Genomic DNA, 20,709 nt, shown 5'->3' with positions numbered 1-20,709 from the left:
AGCTTAATAAGACAGCAATAAAATGACTCATTACGAGGTAGTAATTTTTCTTCTTAGCATGTATTCTATATTGGAAAATCAACTTTATGTCAATGCACAACATTCACCCGGCTTCTTATGATGTATATATGTATACATATAAGTCAAAGTAACCCACTGACTTTGGATAAACCACAGTTGCCGGCAGTTCAAACAGCTAAACATCCATGACATTGCTCCCAAACTGGGTTTCTTGGCTTTGGTATGAAGGAATGAACGTGGGGTTTCAAGCACGTAATTATAATAAAATGGGATCATTATATGATTAAAGAATTACTACTACATTAATGGTTAACCGACACAAACCTGCTCTTCTTCTTCTTCTTCTTCTATATCAATGAGAGTTCAGATCACAGGCAGCTATGATTAGGCAGCGCTGACTTAATGATATTTAGATGGTTAAAATATAAAAAATATAATATAATGTAATTTAGATGTTTGCATGTTGAGTTTGCTGCATTAACTTCACATTGGATGAAATAAAGGAATTCTACTCTGCTCTAATTTGTAGCGTCGACTTTGAAACAACAACTTTTAATGGCATAAAACTTGACTGTTCCAATTACCGCAGGAGGCGTAATTATCAAGTTTTCACATGCAATCTATATGGAACCACATGCTACTACAGATTACATATATGAAAAGCGACGACCATGGAGACGAGCAGTTTGAAGAGGTCAAAGGCAGGTGGAGCCTGTGTTCATTATCTTGTGAGATCTTGGTTTGTGTGTGAAACTGACACACATTCACTTCCCCCAACCGCTCTTTTGAAGTGGCAGCTTTCATCAGCAACACTGGCAGCTTACCTCTAAAACCCCAAGGCCAATGCTGCTGCCCCCACGTAAACGCATTTTGAACTTGCATTTTTCAAATATGATTAACATTTCTGGAGAAAAAAAAAAAAAGCATGAACACCTCATTCCTTTTTGTGTTAAAATGAACTAAAGGAGGAGAATTGCAGTAAAAAAAATCTGATGTAATTTCAGTCAGATTCAATTGTCTCCTCGAAAAAATTTGCTTCACTGACAATTTTCTACAAGCTGGAGTCAACATATTCACATTTGTTTTGTCTGTTTAACAGTCGAAAATCCCAAAAGTATTCTGTTTACCATCATAGAAAATGAATAAAACCAACAAATGTTCACAACTGAGAATGTAGCTGAATAATTTTGTGTCGTTCACACTAACCGACAGGCAAACTGCAAAATTTCTTTGATCCAAAAATAAAATATGAGGTGGTAAACCGCATGTCAATGAAGAGCATTGGGTACTTTTGTAAATACAGTTTCATGATGAGAGTTGAAATTCAAAAACCTACTCTATTTCAATCAGTGTTTAGGATAAAAGTCCTATATGACTTGTTACCTCGTCTGTTCACAGATCTCGACATGCATACAGTGATTCAAACAACATTTGAGAATCCGCACGTTACCAACCAAATGATGCGGCTGATGAGAGATGTGAGAATATTATCAGCATTTCCTTTGGAAGTGCATTTTCTGATCTAAATCAAGGCTACAGTACAGTTATGTCACTGAAACAGTGCATTAACTTCACTGCAGTGCCTCTCTGACCTTGTTAGATGCTGTTTTTTCCTTACAATTACAGCCTCGTATTGGGCTTTTGTCCTGCTCAGTGCCGTGGTGGCCTTGCTGCTTCTATCCAGCTTCTCCTGTGTGAATGACAGCTGATAAAAGCCCTGGGCTTTTGCTGGCGTCACCGCCACTATGTAATTCCACTGCAGGGGAGTGTGCTTTTAGCTATGAAGCCCACTGTCACAGGAGCACTAAAGACACAGGCACAAACCCTCGCCAAATTGCCCTTAAGCTCCAGAGATATTTCATCTGACATTTTATTGACAGAGACAATTGTCACTATTCTAACCATGTGCTATTTGTTGCATTGCATCAGTAGCCCTGCATATACCACCACCAACACTGAGATAAGCCCGGTGGCTGCATCAAATACAGCCACCCTAATTATGAGGGTCCGCATTAAAATTTCATAGCAAAAAAAAAAAAAAGGAAAAGAAAAACACAAGATGACAATAAAGCCTCTCAAGTCAATAATGCACCAAGGCAGCGCAATACAAAATTATTTTCAACAACCCAGAAACCTCAAGTAAAATACTGAACGCAGCTTATTTATGCTTGCTAAAGTGTGTGTGTGTGTGTGTGTGTGTGTGTGTGCGTACGCGACCGCATGTGTGTGTGGTGGAGAGAGAGTGAGAGACCTTGAGTGCAATGGGAGGAGTAGATGCTGCAGCATTCAGGGAGGGAAAGCAAAGCTAACTGTGAGTCAGACTCTCTCTTTCTCCCTCTTCGGCCCTTACCTCCCTCCTTCCACTTCCACTCTCCCCTTCTCCTCCCTCTCTCAGCACTTAAGCAGCTGCCTCCACTTATGCAGGGCACATTTCAGATGACAGGGAGGGGAGGAAGGGAGGGAGAAAAAGGGGAGGAAGGGAATGGTGGTGGTGGGGTTTAAGCAGGAGGTGCATTGGGGGGAGGGAAACAAAAGGTTGCACGATGATTGCACAACGATTCAAAAGCTGCTGAAGGGGGACATTCCAGCTTAGGTGAGGATGCTTCCTCCCCTCCTCCTCCTCCTCCTCCTCCTCCTCCGTCTCCTCCTGCTCTAAAAACCTACGCCGCTATACATCAAAGAGGAGAAGGTTAACCACTAGACACAGTAACCTCTGTAATAGAACTGTTTTCTAATGACCATCAAAGAGTGTTTACTACCTCTGGGCCTGTGATTAATGGCTGTATGCACGGGCACCCTCCTATTTCACATCCTCTCTCCCTGCGCTCCGAGATGGTGAAAGAGATGTGGAGGAAATGACAGTTGGGATGGAAGATCTTTCTGAAGGCTCCTCCAAGACCTTTTAGGACACGAGTGGCTCCCGACCACTTCTGCAAAACATTAGTATCTAATATCAGCGTAAGAGTTCAGCACAAACGTCCGCTTTAATGAACAATGACGACGCAGCAGTGGCTCAGACCTATAGGTTGTTTTTCATGAATGGAATTAGCGTATAACGAAGCCGATGACTCATTTTTCCTCCTCACAGTCTGCAAATTTCATACCAAAGCCCATATATTTTACAAAAATGTATTTTCTTTCAAAAAAAATCATCTATTTGTTATTATTGTGCCAAATATCTTCACTGGTTACCTCAACTGTGGCACAAACAACCAAACATTGTTACCCTGTGAAAACAAGGCATCCCCACAATGTCAACTGTCTGAAAGTTTTAGAGTCAAATTAGCCTTTTAAAGGTTTATGAAACATGCAAAGTAGGAGCAGGAGCAGCGAACTCCGAAACAAATGATAAAATTCACTGTTTGTCCATGCCCTCCAGAAAAACACATCTAACACCCCTATCACAGCAGGGTGACATCATTTGTATGTTCCTTCCAAAAACTGAAAAATAAATCTGCTTTATGATGCGCCAGTGCTTTGGTTAAAGTTTGGTGTGGAGGGGGGAAAAAAAAGAATATTTTGTTAGCGTTACGGAGCCCTTTCTGTCCTAGCTTCTACAACAAACACTTCAAGTTTAGGGAACAATCACTGTCAACTTTAATTCTTTGTTAAAGTTTTGTTGATCCATCCATCTAAAACAATGTTCTTCGTTCCCATCATGCTTACTGCGAACGCTAGTTGTAAACGTGTTGTTTTTAGGGTATCGCTGAAGTTACTGATGCTTTCGTATGTCCGACCATACTCTCTCCAAAACCAACTGCCAAATAATTAAAGGCTGCTAGACAAGAACCACTTGTTTTTCTGTTTAATCAAGCAACAATTGACACTAAAACCGCAATTCCTCAAGTGGCCACTTGAGGCTGACTCCAAAGGCAAATCCATCCCAATAGACCTCAACAGTTAAAATATTCAACTTGACAGCAGCAACAAACATGTTTACAGCCTGGTACAAAACAGTTATTGGTCTCTGTAGCTAATTTCTCCTTTCATGACAACTGTGCATGAGTAAACATTTATCTAACTTGCATATTTAAATTGTATTTAGGTCTTAAAGTTAATTAAGGGTGTAGTCACTTTGAATGACAGGTGGGTCTATCATAGGATCGTCCATGGATGTTTGCATGGCCCACCTTAGCTCCACTCATGCTCCTCCTCTTCGCTCATTTTTGGATTAACCAGGAAGAGTCACACACTGTGAAGATGGCAACAGCTTGACCCACCACAATGAGCCCTGAAGCCACTGTTCAAGAAACCTATGTGTGACATAACAGAAGATTCATCCGTCTTATATACAATCAGTAGTTTGTATGTACACAGACTTGTGTGGAACAAAAATAGACGCAGAGAAAAAAAATAAGCAGCAGAAATCTACATTTAAAGTCTTTACTACTGCAGTGTAGTGGGCCAGAGTCTGCTTCAAGTGCTACACACTAATGTAATTACCGACTGCACCAAAATCAAACTGTTTCTTTTCACTCACCACTACAATGGAGATTTAAACCGAGCCGAGCGTGCTTTGCAGCTGTCTCGATAATCAGTTCAGCATCGTGTATTAATTGTTCTGAAGGCACTTTTCAGGATTAATGTAATTGTCTAAGCTTTGACAGCAACTGGCACAATGTCAGTGCTAAATACAATAAATATTAGTTTGGTGTTTTTAAGTCCCTCTCCAGTTGTTGATTAAACCCCTAAAAACCTGACTCGGTTATTCAGAATTACATATTTAGAAGTTTCCCTTCCTGCCTGAAAATGGCTCAAATGTGCCTCCATCGCTGTTTTCTTTACAATGTGCAGGTTTAGGAGGTCCTCACCACTCTCACTGCAGCTGGAGCACACCAGCTCACCTATGACTCTGCTTGAACACTGCAAAAATTACTCTATTTAATGGCTATATTAGTCATATAATAATACTGTAGAAATTCATGTATGTCATGTCATGTATTCATGTATTCAGGACAAGAATCTTGCAACAGAAAGCCCCGCCCTGCAAGTTCACGGGATCGAGTCTTTCGCGTTGTTGAGTATGAAACTCTGACTGAAACAGTACACTCCAGTTTCACGGTGTAAATGCTCAGCCATGGTGCTGACTGCCTCTTTCCTTCACGATGAGTCTTCTGGCATATTAGAAAAACACCATATGGACACGTTAACAAGGTAAAAAAAAACAAACTTGAGTTTCACCAGAGGGGGTCTTGAAAGCTGGATAACATTTTCGTTGTAACCAGCATCTGACTGTACAGACATGTTTAATTATTGGTGACAGAAGGACGGTGAAGTTGCTTCACTCTGAGGTCTGTTTCTTCTGCCCACTGTGCTGATGGCTGGGATTTAAAGATGACTAACACCGTGACTCCAGCAGCTACCAGACAGAGAGCTGAGGTCATTCCCCCACCGCCTCTATCAGCTCATGCTGAGGAGGCAAGAAGACTGACTGCTGCTGCTGCCTTCAGTGTCTCCCTTCACAAATCATCCCAACGTTGTCTGATTAGCATTCATTTAGAGATTTTCTGTTTCATAACATTAAATAAATACAGCCTATCTGCCGGGGTCATATTGGTTTGGTTAATACCATTAATCACTTCAGCACATTCACTCTCTGTCTGGACTGCAAATTCTGTTTTGAAGGGGATTTTACTTTCAACAAAAGAGGTCACTGTTAAGAGCAAGCAATATTTTGTTCTCCGACTAAAAAGATAATGTCACAGACGAATAATAATTATTGTTTACGTACTTTGCAATTTTTAGCAAAACTTTTTTTTGGCGGATAAAGTGTAAACAGCGTAAGTCAAACCGCACTTCACTGTATGATCAACCTAAAATAAAATGCTGTTAGTTTACAAAAAAAAATATGTGAAATATCTAAACAATTGTATGGGTTTAAAAGGTTTTAAAGAGTAGAAAGGTAAAAAGATCATGTATGTTGAGTACAGAGAAACCAGGAGGCCATTAGCTTAGCTTGAAGACTATAATAATATTTATAATATGTTTTATTTGTATGACACACTTTAAAATCAGGCGACATCTCAAGGTGCTTCACAGGAAGAAGAGTAGAAAAATGAAAATCTGAAAATTTAAAACAATTAAAATACATTTAAAATACTCCAGCAGAGCCCTATTTAACTAGCCTGGCTTTCTCCAAGATTCAAATACACAAGCACCAATGCAGAGACAGATCAAACCAGGTGTGGGTGGAAATGTATTGTGTCAGTCAGTGTCAAAAGACCGAACTTGCAATCTGCAATAATGGTTATTTTTCATATAGACGCTGACGAAGGTCACTCTGTGCAATATAAAAGGGTCATACATGGAGCTTTACTGAGAAGAATTATTACCGAATTTTCTATTCTCTGTTTATAATAATTACGGTTTGCTGCTGTCCTCAGTTTTCAAGATAAGGAGCTCTGCTAAAACCACAGCATGCTTCAGTGCCTGCCCGACAACAGACAGCAGACAAAAGGCGGCTTTCCACTGCAGGAACTCCAGGTGGTGCGAAAGTTCTCGGTGCTGGCCCAGTGTTCGGCCCTTTCAGCCTTTCTTTTCCAAAATCCAAAACCTTCAGCTGTACCAAACAGCCACAGATAGCAGTAAATGACATAACTGCAGTTTTATGAGCAGACGGGAAATAGAACAATTGAGGTTTGTTTTGTTAGCCTAGAAAGGTAGTTTTACATTGTTGATGACAATGTTGAGAGGAGAAGGCTGCTACTCTGCGAGGACATCGAGAGAGCAGAAAAATGGTGCGTGTCGCCCTTTTTTGAGTTTACTAATCAGCAAAGAGACCCAAGACCGGATCAGCAGTTTTTCAGGGTCCCTCACAAGTAGGTACTCGTTCCTCCTCCCAGAACAGCCATGAAAGAGCTTCTATATGGTTGGTAATCTCGGTCGAACAAACAAAAAGGTCCTGGCTGCTCTAAAATGGGCTGCAAGCTTCTGCAGCGGAAAACAGCTTAAGGTTAGCACCTATCAAGAGAACAGAGTCAAGCATCTTGCACGCTCTTATCTTATCTTCTTTTTATCTTAGACATTAGATAGACATAACCAGAGCGAAAAGGGGAGTGAATATTCAACTTACAACTCATCTGGCCAAAAACACAACTCCAAAAAAGTTGCTCTCTGTCTGCAAGATGTGAAAGCAGATTATTTATTAACAATCTCAACCTAATAAGCTATTAATAACTTATGTATCGGTTGTTTGTGCGGAGGATGTTTTTCCGCCTCTTGTGACCAAAGGTAGTGCAGTTTTCATGGCTTATTTAGTTTTTCACTTATTTTTATTGAAAACGCATTAAACACATGCAAACTACACCACAAAATAAGCTCTCATTATACTTTACCTGTCACATCATCTCTGATACCTAAAAACAATTTGAAGGTGGTTTCTGAGGGCAAGTACAGACTCACTACTGGAAAAAAAAAAATCTGTAGCCTTTCACTAGTCACTCAACAGCCAGAGCGTCCAGTTTGCTCCTAAGTGAAGAAACACTTTCTTTTCTGTCTCCAGTGAAAAGTCCAGCAGATTTTCAGCACCAAACAGCCAGAAAGCAATAAAGTGAAAAGGGTCATTAAACCCTACGGCACTACTTAAGCCCACTACTTCACTTTAAGGCGGAAATAATTGCAAATCTTATTTTTTTTAATATTTCTGATGGTTTAATGACACACTTTCAGGTTACTTTGTGGATCCGGAACACAGAAGGGTCACTAACTAATTTATTCATCGTAGTAATGGAAGCATATTTTTTTTTTTGCCTATTGTAAAATGTCTTCCTTTTGTAAAGAGCCGGAGTTTGGTTTAATAAGTTTCTTTAATTTACTTGTAAGAGGAAGTATTGAAGAACGAGACCACAGCACACTGCTTGAACTATGAAGCTGCGAATTATTTTTGATTTGTTTGCAATCGGTGAAAGAAATAAATTAAGGTCTTGAGTGAAGGAGCCTGCACGGTTCGAGATATCAAATAAGAGGAAATATGTGTTGAGGACACTAACTAGTAAGTGTTAAGCGGACACATCCATCCTGCATCTCTGGCATTCCAACTCCTTCTTTTGAACACAATAAATGTCCTGCTAATACGTCCACAGTCTCTCGCGCCAAGAGAAAAGCAGCTCATTGATAACAGCTCAATAAGGGAGCATGGAGGTCTCTTGAGGGCTTTTAGGAATTTCCAGTCAATATGTGATCATAATGGATTGCACATGGCGCTTTTTAAAAACTGTATTTCACTCCTGAAATTGGGGTAGCTGCAATTTTAGCTGCAAAATATACATTTGTAAAGTGTGTGTATGTTTTTTTTTTTCCCCCCCTACTTATTTCTTTAAATCTAATAAGAGGAAGAGGATCTATTTCACCCATCGGTCATTACGCCATTATTATTCCTCTCTTTAAATCACAATCTTTTATCAGCATTTTTTTTTTTTGTTTCTCAAAATGAGAGTCTAAAAACGAAGACAGTTTTCATCCACATCACAAAATCCATTCCATTACTCTCACAGTAAAGATTTCCCTTTGTTCTCGGAGCCACAAATTATTTCCCCGTTGCTTCAGAAGGCGACTCCTTTACTTGGCTTCAAAACCAAAGGAGAGGGGCAGGCGGGGTGGGAGGAGGGGGGTAGCAAAGGACAGAAGGAGAAGAAAGGAGATACACAGAGAAAAAGAGAGAATGAGGAGAACGGGAGAAGGGAAGGGGAGGGCAGACGGGAGAGAAGCCAGCGAGACAAGACAGAAAAATGCAGAGAAGGGTGTCAGTCAGAGGAAGGAGTGTGTGTACAATGTGTTTGTATGAGTTCGGGGGGTAATAATGAGGAGGGACACGGGACAGAACAACAACTACTCTGCCCTTCAGACCGTCTACAAACTCAAATCTCGGTATTCACCCACCATCTCTGGCTGCTAATACGCCTCCTTTCTTTGATATTTGTTTTCCCTTTTAAAGTCATTGATGTTATTAGTTTTTGAAACCCGGCTTAGAGGCTTATTGATAGGCTGCGCAGATGGAAATATAAATGGCCTCAGAATCTCTGATGAGAAAGAACAATAATTCTTGTCTATTGCTCGTGGAGCTGCAGCACGTCTACAACACAAACCGATGCCAGGAGGGAGTTTCTGTGTTTTCCTGCATTGAGACACTCGCTATGCTGCAGTTTTTTTTGGCCGCTGTGTTTTTTTTTCGAGGGGGGGGATTTTTTTAAATTATTTTTTTTAGTGGCGTTTCTCGATAATAAATAAAAAATGCGGCTTTCTTGTGAAACACTTAATCAGGCGGTATGGAATCAGTGAGAGCAGTAAAAGGAGCACACTGTCACGGCTCTAATGTGTGTCTCTGTGTTTAGAGGAGGGGGGTTAGCCTCTCTGATGTGCCACAGCTGAAATTGGCAGGCTATCAGTCACAACCCTGTAACACAATGTACAGCATTTCTAAACAGTATAAAGAGATATGACAGCCAAGAAGGCAGAGAGACAGATTGAGGGAGAGAGAGAAGAGATGGAGATAGAGTGCAAAACAGAGTGAGAGTGAGAGAAATGCCATTTTTAGAAGCCTGATGTGTACGTCTAAATGTTTTCTTTACAACTGGGTCAGAACAGCACATTATTCTAGACTCACTGAACAAAGCGTTTGTCGTTTGACACCCTCAGATCCGACTCTCAGGTGCAAGCAGGTCGAGTTTCTCGTCAGAATGAACAGAAACGCCACAGTCACCGTCCTTAAGCGTCACCAGATTGAGTCTAAATGAAGGCAAAAGTTGGCAAGATGTTTGGGAAGGGGGCCGTCTTGTTCCGTGAGCAAATGAGAACAAAAGCTGGTCTGCCTCCCTGTTGGTAATCAGGCCTATTGATTAGTGCCTGTGTGGGTCTGTGAGGGGCTGGAAGCCAGTGGCTGTGCGCATATGCACAGGGGTATTAGCGGCGCTTATTCTCCAGGCCTGTGGGACAATGCAGCCTCTGAGCGAGGTGATTAAAAGGCCTGAGCTATTGAGCTCCTCCAATCAATGCCCTCCTGTGCTACTGGACAGAGCGGGAGGCCACTTCCTAAACAACGTACACATCTATGCTAACATGCTTTCACCTCCACAACCCCTCAATTCTTTCTTCCTCCTCCCCCCCAAATCTTAAACCAGCTTCATTAAGTGTTGGAGCAAAGGGGGCCAAATCCCCGTTGCCCTGCTGCATGGCTTCTTTGACCACAGCACACTGCAAAGGGACTTGCCATTTTCATCATGTGCAATGGCCAATTAAACAAATCTAATACAGGAGAGAAGAAGGGGATGCGGCATAAAAGAAGGAGCTTTTCATTTAAATGGATAAGGTTAATGAGTTATTTGTATGGTTGACGTATTTCGATGGTTTAAAAGGTTAGGCGCATCTACACAGCTGCCCTTTGGAGTGATCTCCTCCGTTTCACGCTCCCTCAAGCAGTGGTAATGAGAGGTCACTGTGCACCACGAGGGCCCTGGGAGCCAGCAGCCCCGGCCAGACAACCACACAGCCACCGACATATTACTATTTCCTCCAAAATAAACAGGCCTTGAAGAGAAGAACAGGTCATTTCAGTCCTTTTCTCTTAACCTGGCTCTCTCTTTCTCTCTCTCTCTCTTTCAATATCCTGACAAGTGGTCTGCTCTCAGCTCGCCGTGACCGGAGAACACTCCTCTCTCTTGTTTTTTGGAACATCCACTTTCATATTTTCAATAACTGCAGAATCCTATTTTTGTTTCCTAATGGAAACTCTCTGTTTTATTTTTTTTCTTCTTCTTCTCGTCTCTAAATTCCATTTCAGAGAACTGGCCTGGCTCCTTTACATCGGCTGCCATAATCAGACTCGCTATTTTTTTTTTTTGTAGCTGTGTGTCTCATCAACACCTCGGTTAATCCGGTCAAAAATATCACATATTGCTGACACATAATCAGTCATGGAAACTCAGTCACAGCACGAATATAGAACAAACGTACAATCGAGAAAATACGTATCGTTCCAATTTTCATACTGGCCTCGCTCGAGCCATGAACTTGGACTTGGCTGGGGAGAATAATGCGAAAAGGCTTCGCTTTGCTTAATTCAGAGCTACTGATTTGGTAATTATTTCATAAGCCAGTATGTCCAAATACTCACAGGCACAGAAAAGCCCATATCACAGGCGACCAGGCAGCCCGGGGTGTGTTGCTGTCAGGTTTGCCAGTGTGAGCGGACAGAGGCGGTGGGCTCTGCTTAAGACAGAGTATTGGACAAACACAAACAAACGAGGCAGCGGCCACTGTGACTCAGTGCTCTAATGAACCAGCGTATTGACTTGCTGGCTTTCTCTTTCTCTCTGCCTCCATGTCTCTCTCTCTCTCACACACACACACTCTCTCTGCCTCGCTCGCTCTCTCCCTCTGTCTGCTATGTTTGTATGGATCCCAGCTGCCACTCGGAATACCAATTACTGTAGGTCCAGGAGTGGGGGAAGGAGAGGGAGAGAGAGATGGAGTGAAAGGGAGAATGAGGGATGGTAGGAAAAGGAGGGATGGATGGAAAGAGGGAGGAGAGGCCTTAAGAGAGGAGGGATGGAAAAAGGTTTCGCTGGCCAGCAGGTGATCTGGGACGTTCGGTCACCAGGAGAAGCAGCTCGGACTTGGAGGTGACGGGAGGAAGGAGGTGGGGGTCGACATCCCTGATGCTGTGGCACCTTCGCACGGAGGGAAAATCAAAAAGTGTCTCCATGTGAGACACTTACAGCCCTGATGCTGTGACACTCTCGCAGCTGACACACAAGGAAGGAAAATCAAAGGGGACCTTTTTGTGGTCTGCCACAAATAGGTGCAGCCACTGCGCCGGGAGGGGAGGGGGTTGTTCCACTGACAAAAGTAACATTTTCCCTGCGAATTCCTGGCCCGAAAGCTGTGGCGCTGCGTCTCCCATTACAAGATATTTGTATTTGATAAAAGGATTTAGACCAGGGAAGAGCTTTTGGGTCCAGTGACACTCCTTCGCTCCCTCTCCCTTTTCTCTTCTCTTCTCCAACTGCCGCAACAATTCTCATGACAACCATAATGAGCATGCTCACATTCTGCACGATACCACTAATTTGAGAAATTTCCAGCACAAAGACATAATTAGACAAACTAATTAGACGAAGACTTCGCTGCACAGAGATCCTCCACAGTTCAACTCATCCGCCTACCTGCCGATGACTAAAATAGGAAGCAGCCGTCAAGCCCATCCATGCTTATTCCCCTCAGTTAGTGCAGTGAGATGTCTGTGAGATGGCGCACAAGGGAGAATAACATGATCTCTCCCAAGGGCTGCAGCAGTACAGCAATGCCTTTGTTGTGGCTTTAGTGTCACATAGGACTAACAGGTCCTACCCAGCCACAGATTGTCTTCCTATTTATATTGGAGGCAGCGACGTTGCCTACATACCGAGGAAAAAGTGCGCGGGTCTGCACCTATACATCGCTGTGTGAGACGTATTAATAAATCACAGAGAGACACTCAAATGTGCCATGGACGCTTAAAAATACACAGAGTTCCGGTTGAGGCGTTCATAGTGAGCTATAGGTGAAGTGGTGGGTTTTCTAATGAAGAATATGACAAGAGTACTTAGAGAGAGTTGGAGAGGCGAGGGAGCTAGAAAGGTAATTGATTTTAAAAGTGATGGGAAAACCCACAGGTCTCAGGAGGGAGCAGAAAACCGTCTCGACGGATACAGAAGCCCCAGCTGCCTCCAAGAATAATGGAATTAATTCTTAGTCTCACTTAAATACATTTTATAATGGGAACTTAAATTAACATTTCGTAAAGCCCCCAGAGATGGAGTCAAAGAGTAAATTGTTACACTTTTTTTTTTTTTTTTTGCTTTTCCCTCAACAATGGAGCCTTTGTCCTCTGAATATGTGTTCCTTGTAGGCACTCGGTGTTATCCAAATAACTGTGTTCACTTGTTATCATTTTGTACAGTGTATGATGAAAAAAAAACCAAAAAAAAAAAAAAAACAACAGAAATAATTTTGTTACTATGTGAATGCCGACCGGCTCGTGCATACACAAAAACAAACTTGCGTGCCCACATAGAAGCTCAGGGGGCCAAATAAGCATGTGCACATGCGTACATACACATTCACATCTCCAAATGCTTGGCAGACTGTCACTGCGTTCACTGTGAAGCCTCAGGAGTTGTGGGCAGATTTGTAAGAGCATAAGAGAGAGACACAGACGGTGTGCTACACTGTTTGTTATTGCTAATTTTCTGTCAAGTCACTAAGTCCAGGTAGACTCATAGTACTCTGGGATTAACAGTCAGCACAGAGGGCTTCACTGGCTGCCCTAAAACAGATATTTCATATGCACACACACACACACACACACACACACACACACTGCAACACATACACTGTGCACAATGCACATAAATACAGAACCTCTCCAGAGGCCTCATCACTCGAGCCAAAACACTGCAGCAGCATACATCTTTGATAGCAGGTTTTAAACCTATTAGATCATATGGCTATAAAGTATGCATGCAAACTGTACACTAGCTCTCCCCTGACAAAGAGTTTCTCTCAATGGAATTACCTGCATAAATAAACCATAAGCAAATCCCAAATAGTGCACACAAAAGGCAAAAAGGTGCACTCAAGCGCGAGCATATGCACACACACACACACACACACACAATTATACACACACACCTCCGACTCGGATCTCAAAGGAGCAGGTTGAACACAACTTCATTTGAATATAAAAGGCGAATAGCTGGTCTTGTGACGCTCCTGAAGTATTTAGCCCATAGTGACAGAAACAGAACAGTGATAACAAAAAATGCTCACACTGGAAGTAATAATGCTGGACACTGTAGACGAGGGACAAGCATGTACCCCAATTAGTAGCATGTTTCTCACTCAAGGCGTCAGTGATAAAAAAAAAAAAAAAAGAAACTTTTCCAATTTATGCCCCCAAGCTGTGTGTGCACATACATCCGTCTCTTGAAAACACTGCAAATGCACCAATATACACCTTATGAAATATAGCACACCTGTACAACACTTGTTATCGGTAAGTAATACATTTTTTCAAGTCTTTTTCAAGTCAGAGTTTATTTTTTGATTCAACTAGGCTGCAGCCAACGATTATTTTCATTATTTGCTAACTAGCTCTTTGGTCAGACTAACAGTCCGAGACTGAAAATACTCAGTTTAGTATCAAAGAACTCAAAGAAACCAGCAGATTTTTAAAATGTCTGTGTGCAGGATTTTTGTTGTCAACTACAAATAGTTGCAGATTAATTTTCTGTCCATAAACTAAATCCACAAGCAACCAAACCTGTACTTTAAATCAATTAAATGAGCTAAAGAGCAATTCTAATCAGGGCATGATGAAACACTGAAAGAAACAAAACACTGAGACAAAGCATTCTTTTTTAGCCTTCTGATTGTTTTTGATGGTCATTGCAATGGAGAAATCTCAGTCAGGGGCTCATAAAGGGAAAAAAAGGTCAAAAAGGCACAATACCCAGCCCTTATTAGAGTAATTGAGATCCTTTTTTTGCAACGACAAAAGCCAAAATTTGCAACCAAATGAAAATACCGAAGAAAATGAAATACTGCATACATCAACTGAAAAATAAATGTGGTACTTTTATGCAAAAACACAACTCTAAACCAACATTGGTATCACACAGAAAGCCTGGTAATTATTCAGCAAAAAAAAATAAAAAATGAAGAAATCCTTAATTCCAACAGTACACAAAGTATTTCAAAGAATCTCTGAGGCTTTGTGTGACTAAGTGATGAATTAGCTCTTTTATCAACGGCGGCTACACGGAGGTGCATATTTGACTCCTTCTGGAGAGCGTTTTACTGGCTCAACTGTGATATATGTGGGCTGTATTCTGACAGAGTCGCTGAATGATGACTTGGGGAAATGGGTTAGAAGAGCACTGAGAGATAGCGAGTTGAAAAATGTCTATTTGCGCATGACAGAGCTTCGGTACGTCACCGAATGTCGCTGTCAGGAGGGTGAGCCCAGAATAAATGTGAAGCCGACATCCTGGCCCTTCAAGCCTCTTTATTCTACAATTAGCTGCTTGTTTATGACAGCAAAGACTGGGTCACTGTCATAACGTAAAATATACAGCGTGTGTGTGTGTGTGTGTGTGGGAATGTGAGCGTTGTGTGCAGAAATAAGAGGAGTCACAAAGCTGCAGAAAAACACAAAGCCAGCAGAAATTCTTAACCGAGGAGCTAAAACACACACACACACACACACACACAGGGAAACAAGCGAGTATACACACAGCTGTACATCCTAGAAGTCAAAGAGCCACAGTGCACACTTCATACACTCTCCTGCAATGCATCTGAAATGAGAAGTCCTAATTATTATTTCCATTGTGCCCCACTCCTGTGACAAGGACCACTAGCTGTGAATGATTATAATTATTACCCGTAGTAGAATAGCAGTCATGCTGTTGTATCATCAGCAACATCATCCAACAGATCAGGGTCAGATCCAACTTGAAATTCATGTATGCAATTCACATTCTCTGTTAAGATATTCAAAAACATTTCTCATTTGACTTCTGCTTAGATGTGTTGCGCATGGATTATGTTTCGCCTCTGGCATGCTATGGTAAATGAAAAGTAAAGCCCCGTTCGTCAGCTGGCTGTATGTGACAAAAAGACTATTGCATCTGCTCAACAGGCCTTTTTTTTTTTTTTCGTTGTGGTGAGGGATTGTTCTGTTCTATGCATCAACCAACAACTTGTGATAAAATTGCCATTCAATTCAGCTATCACTAATATCTGATTAGTCCGCAAACAGCAATTAAAGCAAAACGAACTGCAGCAGATCTTTGACTGAACGCCATAAATTTTCAACACTCAACTCGTTTGCTGTGGAAAGATTCACGGCCAAAAATATAGTCTTGTCTCTTATTTGTACATAAATTCACAACATCGTTTAGAGTAGCAAACAAGCCTGTCTTGAATGGCTGGTAATTATGTACAGCAGCAAATAAAGCGTGGTTTCTTTCTGAGGCACTGGTGGCTTGTTAAGTGGTGAACAGACAAAACAGCATTTAGAAAATGAAAGGTGCAGGGAAACATCCAGGGCACAGCGAGCTTCTCTCCCATTAGAAACAACACTGTCTGTCTCGCGACTGTTTGTTTGTTCCAACTGGCTGTACTGGAAAGACGCACCCTGAACCCCCACCATCAACAGTAACTATGTCTCTCCCTTTTTTCCGTCCCCCTCTCCCTCTGTCCGTCCAGCCCTTCCTCTAATCTTCCCACCATGTCCATCCACCCCCCCTCCTTATGCAGCTCCTCTGTTTTCTCCTCTCTCACAGTGCATCCTACCCAATGTTTTGCTCCCTTTCTCTTCATCAACCCCCTTTATTTCATCCCACCCACCTCCCCCCCCTTTCTTTTCCAACCGCCAAATCAAAAATAAAGCTAATGAAGGTGGCTTATTATTCCAGTAGCCAAGACCCTGACAGTATACACGTCCAGCGTAACATGAATATGGAGCTCCTATGGCTTCAGCGTGATGAATCTTTAAAAAAAAAAAAAAAAACATGCTCAAATTAGACAAGGGGCATTGCAGACAAGGGGAATCTATTAGTGTTATTATATAACAAAAACCGGAGCTGTTATTGCCACTGTGTGTGCCATTACAAAGGGAACAATACATAGGAGCACACTGTGTGAAACCAATTAAAATCCAGCCCTGTCATATAGCTTCCTCCCTCCCAAGTCATGTTGTGAATATGCCGCTTTCACACCATTCACGTCAGTGCACCTGTGTCCACTGCATTAAATCTCCACCTCTTTCAGCTCCTTTCTCAAATTTCCCAGAACTACATCTCACTATCTGTTTCAAGAATCCCACGAGTTGAGATACAAGGGGGCCCGCGAGAGTATGAGCAGAACAGGGGAAATTTCACATTATCTATCCATCTGCAATATAAGGGTCTGATGTGGAAGCAGGAAATGAGCTATGAACGTCAGGCCTGCATGCTCATGGTCCCAGTGGCCACCAGCCTACATATTGAGATCAAGTAGGCAATGCGGAAAGTGCTTTAATAGACCCCAGTTTAATTGGACTTTTATTTGTTAATGGCTGAAATCCTGATGCATTACTTTAATTATCCTGGCAGAACTAATTCATGAACAGGGTGCAAAAACGTGGCTGGACTTGGCATTCGAATAGCATCCAAATGCTTTCCACTCTGTTATGTTTTTAAACCTCCTATCCTCAAAGTGCTCCTGCTTCTGCCTTCCACGGGAATCTCTCTGATAGGACTTGTAAGGCATGTGATGGTTTAAACCCTCAGTGTACATTAACCTGCCAGCTGTCATGAATGAATCCACAGAAAAAGAGGAGAGCGCCGAGGCCATTTTTCTCATCTTTTTACAAAAAAAAAAAAAACAAAAAAAAAAAAAAAAAAAAAATAAAAAAAAGCGCTGGGGCCCACCCAGATCCTGCATGTGAGCATGTCCATGTTTGCCCGGCCCTCAGAGTGCAGAGCAAACCCTCGTTGGTTTGGCTGCTGCTATGGAAGTGAAAGAGGAAAAAAAGGGGAGGGGGTGCAACCACGGGCGGCCCCTGCTCACATCTACACTTAGCCCAATCACACATCCACTGCTCTGTCAATGCCAAAGAGCAGCCAATCGAGGGAGAGATCTGTAGCGTCTTTGTGACTGCGTTGTTTTTAATTCATTACATGACTGCGCTGTAACAGTTGTGCCTCGGCGCCTCATACTGACACATATTTTCTAAAACGGGGCATTCTTTAAAGTAGATTAGCACAGTTTGCCTGTCAGCTACAGATGTAATTTTTGCTTCTCTCAGCCACTCTGTGTGTGCTTCAGTGTGTGTGTGTGTGTGTGTGTGTGTAGCAGAATGTGTTTGAGCGAGTTTACATGTGTGCACATGAGCATGCCAGTAGCATGCGAGTACAAATGTGTGTGTCTTCCTGGAACAGCTCCCGTCTGGGGGGCAGAGCAGGCGGCAAAGAGCTCAGCAGCGCCTCAGTCCCTCAGGACACGCTGCAGCTCTCTGCTCGCAGCCATGAAAAGCAATCAGAGCCCAGCCTTCTCCCCTGGACTTACCTCTGCCTTTAATTACAGAACTCAGCAGCAGCAGCAGCATCAGCAGCAGCAGCAGCACAGAGAAAGACTGCCTCCGCTGGGCCACAGCCAGCATGTCACAGCCCAAACGCAGGGCTGGGGGTCGCCACAGCGGGCCTCCGCATACAGTGGCCTGACATAAACACAGTGCGCTAACACATGCAAGTCGCTCCTGACGCTCCTGCATAGGCTGAGACGGAGCAGAGCCGCTTCCAAACTGTAGCACCACAATGTGCAGAAAAAAAAACTGCAGCACTCCAAACATAAAACACAGCAGGGCTCCACACAGGCAAGGAAAGCCCTTTTCTGTATGCTTAATGAGATGTTCTCCTGTATTCTGCCATTTGTAACAGTCAGAATATGCGAGACAAGTGATTTGGGAACGCCTAATTACTAGAAAGTAAAATAAATGTTTGCGATACTGCAGCGCATTATGCTGATTGTTTTCTTCCTCCTGCTTTATAGGGATGACAACATGCGAAATATCAATATGAACCACGACCCTCGCGTTTGACGAATGCGTCCTCTTGTAAGGAAAAGGGATGATTGATGATGATCAGTTCATTGTGTATAATTGAGACTGTCTCCTATTTGGTAGTAGAGGCCCAACACATGTGCCTAAGGCTGAAGCAGAGGAGAAGCCACAGAGCACACATGGACAGGGGAAGATAAGAGACTATGTACACAAGCTGCTGGTTTTATTGCTGCAACATAACGCTCGGATAGCATTTTAAACACATTTTCACAAAACCTGCCAGCGCCGTCCTTGCTACGGTGGAACAGAGCCATGGTGTTGAAATGTGTCATTGGGCTCAATTTCTCACCCAATTTATACTGAGCAGAAAATGGCACTTTAGTGAAAGCAATGAGACTGACCAGGAGGAGATGTGAATGGCAAATGCTGCAAAGACAAATCTCCGTGGCACGCTCGGTGGCACATCACACAATGAAGACACAGTTGATATGATGGCTACGATAGTTTCCGCGTCTATGATCTTCAAACAAGGCCGGGCGGCCGGAGCGAGGAGGCCCTCTCCCCTCCACACGTCACATAGCCTCGGGCCCAATGGCACACTGTGCCGTCACACATGATAATGACACCCACATCAACGTGTCAACTCAATTTGGCCCTCTTATAGGCTCTCTTTGACTCAATCAATGCATGGCCTTCCATCTGGTTTCTACTGCTGTCTTCACATTAGAGGAGAAGAGGGCAGTGACAGACATTTTACTAACAGCTCACTATAACTGCCCCCTGGACCCCTGCAGTTCAACATTATTATGATTTCTTTAACAAACACTCCTGGAAGCATCCGCTGCAAAGTCAAAAGCAACCTGTCAAATTGGCTAAAGGGGCTTCACGCGTAAATAAAACCAATTCATGTCAGGTCAATAGCTGTGTGTTGTACAGATCATTAACTGTGGCGATAAATTCACCAAGTTCTTATTTGAAAATCCCATCTTACGAGGCATTCCCATAAACATCAGCCAGGCAAATTTCTAGCTCGTTAAAATTTAATCCAATTAAAATCCTATTTAAAACAAAGTTACACCTCCACAAAACCCAGCACAGAGGCTGTTAATATGGGCTGCAGCTCATTATTTTTCAGAATGGCTTGTCTGGCTCTCAGTGTGGCTGACTGGGACATCCAGTAAACATCTGTCATGAAGCATCCTTAAAGGAGAGCACAGGCACAGTAAGCTACTGATCCAGTGACCCAACAGTGCAGGCATTTACACATGCCTTGGTGCACCTGTGTGTGCTCTGCTCGCGTCATGCTTAGGCCAATTTTAAGAATTTGTGCTTATAAACCGTTTATGAATCATTTATTCGCCATATCACAGTGGAGGGGCCTAGCTGTAAGATGATGTGTTATCCCATTAGGTTTCAATAGCCCATTCATGAATCATTCATTAGTTTGGACTATAGATTATTCCCCCTTTATTCATTTCTTATTCATTTTGGGGCAGCACTGCTCGGGATGCATAACGTTGATTCAAAATGACGTCCACAGGCCAGTGTTTGTCTCCAAAACATACAAACAGTGCAAGGCTTTCAATATGAACAACCACACGTGGCATCTGTATTCGTGCAGAATTTCGGAGCCTTAAGCGAACAGGTCGGAGCTTGTGCTTTAAGTAAGTGGGGGTATTTTTCGCAGGGAATAGGTAATCGATGGAGCAGAGACGGATGAATGTAGGCTACGACAGCTGTCCCAAGGAGGTAGGGCTGCTACTACACCGCATGCATGGTGTGTTCTCCCTCTGAATACACACACACATACACACAAAAAAAATGTCCGATCAAGACCAAATCAGGGCATATAAATCAGCGTGTGTATAAATCAAGCTGTCATGTGCATACCTAATAGAGCTCACTGCCTTATTCAAACACACACGGCACGCCGAATAGCAGCACAATAACGTTTTCACTGCCTACCTCCGGAGCGTGTGCGCCCGAACTGCGTTTTTTTTCCTCCCTCCGTCCGCAATGGGATCCTTTTTCTCAGCTGCTCTGGACAGTATCAGAGATGCGTCTTTCCCCCGAAATGCAAACACTTCCCCTGCATGTCGTCCCCCCCC

General features: G+C 42.8%; 1 protein-coding gene across 1 annotated transcript in view; it reads right to left on the bottom strand.

Annotated features, from left to right (window-relative positions):
* nexmifb (neurite extension and migration factor b) overlaps positions 1–20,647 on the bottom strand; it is a 48,982-nt gene extending 28,335 nt beyond the window's left edge. Inside the window, exon 1 of the mRNA XM_008284380.1 lies at positions 20,567–20,647. The gene's annotated coding sequence lies outside the window, so the exon portion shown is untranslated. The remainder of the gene's footprint in view (positions 1–20,566) is intronic.
* Between the last annotated feature and the right edge of the window lie 62 nt (positions 20,648–20,709).

The sequence above is a fragment of the Stegastes partitus genome, unplaced genomic scaffold (assembly GCF_000690725.1).
Source record: "Stegastes partitus isolate 25-593 unplaced genomic scaffold, Stegastes_partitus-1.0.2 Scaffold356, whole genome shotgun sequence".
Lineage (NCBI taxonomy): Eukaryota > Metazoa > Chordata > Actinopteri > Pomacentridae > Stegastes > Stegastes partitus.
Note: the sequence above shows the minus strand (reverse complement) of the source record. Positions and strands in the feature narration are given on the sequence as shown.